Source organism: Sceloporus undulatus, unplaced genomic scaffold (assembly GCF_019175285.1).
Source record: "Sceloporus undulatus isolate JIND9_A2432 ecotype Alabama unplaced genomic scaffold, SceUnd_v1.1 scaffold_15462, whole genome shotgun sequence".
Lineage (NCBI taxonomy): Eukaryota > Metazoa > Chordata > Lepidosauria > Squamata > Phrynosomatidae > Sceloporus > Sceloporus undulatus.
In genome coordinates this window covers 1-2,014 of record NW_024818379.1, presented here as the reverse complement: position 1 = coordinate 2,014, position 2,014 = coordinate 1, and the positions used below count along the sequence as shown (strand labels likewise).

The 2,014-nt window shown below is 34.4% G+C and overlaps 1 long non-coding RNA gene across 1 annotated transcript; it reads right to left on the bottom strand.

Annotated features, from left to right (window-relative positions):
* Positions 1-2: 2 nt before the first annotated feature.
* LOC121918537 lies at positions 3-1,074 on the bottom strand. Its single transcript, XR_006101251.1, has 2 exons — positions 611-1,074; positions 3-391 (listed from the first exon to the last, which is right to left on the bottom strand). It is a non-coding gene; the product is annotated as an uncharacterized LOC121918537 (long non-coding RNA).
* Positions 1,075-2,014: the final 940 nt, after the last annotated feature.

The window sequence follows — 2,014 nt, the reverse complement described above, 5'->3', positions numbered from 1 at the left end:
AAATCTCACCTCACTGCTTTGCTATAATATTGTGCATTTTAAATGAAAAACAGCTTTTTTCAACTGATACTCTTTAAATCATTTAGCTTCTGTTCTTCAACCTATGTTAATATATGATCCATTGAACTTTCCTATTGCAATTCTTCCAAGATTAGATAAATAACAATGAAAAATATAAAGACTGTCTCTGTGGAGCTGAGATCTTTAAATATTATTTTTAGTTTTTAAACACTAAAAGTTCTCATACCTGCCTTTATCTCACCTATTCCCTGTTGTAGTTATTGCAGCTCACAAATTTAGCTTCACTTCCATAGGGTTTGCTTTTGGAGGTCAATAGTTACTTACTCCGTTCCTCTCCTGGTTGAGCTGTGAATATTTGCTATATCCATGGCTGGAGAGACATACAAAAGCAGCATTTATTTTGTGTCTTATATACCCGATTGTAAACCCTTTCCTGTTTATTAAATGAAGAGCATCCATGCCTGGTGATAGCATTTTAGATAAGGAATTGACTTTTTAAAAACAGAAACAATTACCTTCTCAGAGCAAAAGACGTCACTTAAATTATCAAAACCATTTCAGCCAGCAGCCAGAAAAAGTGACCATGTACCTGTTTTCCTTAGCAATGGATACATCATAAAGACCTTCTTCTAAGTTTCTGAAGTTCATCTATAATGTTTCTCATTCTCCTCTTTTGGAACGCTCTTAAAAAAGATTAACCAGTATTTTTGGTCCATAGGATTTTGAACCTGCCGATCATCAAGGAAAATTAATCAGGAACCTTTTTCCTTTTCCCTTCCTTCCTACGGACTCACCTCCATGATGGGAATATTCACTTATGGTGCTTTGCAATCCTTTTTTGAAGAAACATGTTGTGTGTCTTACATTGCTTCAGATTATTTATTAGGAGCTGATTGGATCATTAATCAGGTTTATACTTTACAGCAGATTTCTTTATCCTTTTTAAACTAAGCTAATCCCTGCAAGTAAAAATGATCTGGTCAAATTTTGTGTTCTTCTAAGATTATTGCAGATGAAACTGTACCTTAAAGATGTATCTTTCTCTCTCTCTCTTCATAGGATTCCACTTCTTCTTGACCTGAAAATTTGCTTTCAGATCCACAAAGAGGTCATTTGTAAAAAGATTTAACCTTAATAAATATTTATTAACTTTTAACCTTTAACCGTAATAAATATTTCCCAGAGCCAGGCACCAAGTGAAACTGTAAAATGAAGGAAAATAAGAACTTGTTCTCTTTCCAATAAAGGGACCTACCTCTCATAGACTTACCAAAATATTGGAGATGTTCCTTGGAAATGCTGTTCACATTTCTCTTTTTGAGGGAAGGTCTGTTTTATACCTCTTTTCAGATAATTTGGCGCATATTTGTGTTTTTCTTAACATTGACAGGAACTTTCTTCTCTCTCCTAGTTAAATGTTCTTTAGAGAGTCAGGCAAAACAGAGTATACAGAACTACAAATACTACAATATCTACTACATCTGCTGGATTGTTATGTTTAAATCTTTCCAGAGTATATAACTTTTTCTTCTAGAACTATGTCTCTTAAATCTCACCTGACTTCCCTGATATAGTGTTGTGTATTTTAAAGGAGCAGAACTTCTTTCCTCATCCAATTTATTCTTCATATCATTTAGCTTCTGCCCTTCCGCCAATGTTAATATATGATCCACTGACCTTTCTATTGTTTCAGTTCTCCTAATAGTAGATAAATGACATATGAAATGTAGAAAGCGTACCATTTAGCTGCGGTCTTTATATTTTGCATTTGTTTTTTTAAACAAGAATAGTTCTCACGTTTGCCTCCTTCTTACATACATATTACTGTAGTTATTCCAGTGCAGACATTTAGCTTCAGTTTCATCTACTTTGACTTTTAGAGTTGTTAAGTACTTACTCAGTTCCTCTCCTGGAGGAGATGCAGATCTGTGCTTTAAAGAGGCCTGGAGAGGCTTACAAAAGCTGCATTGATCTTGTCTGTTCTGCTCAAGGC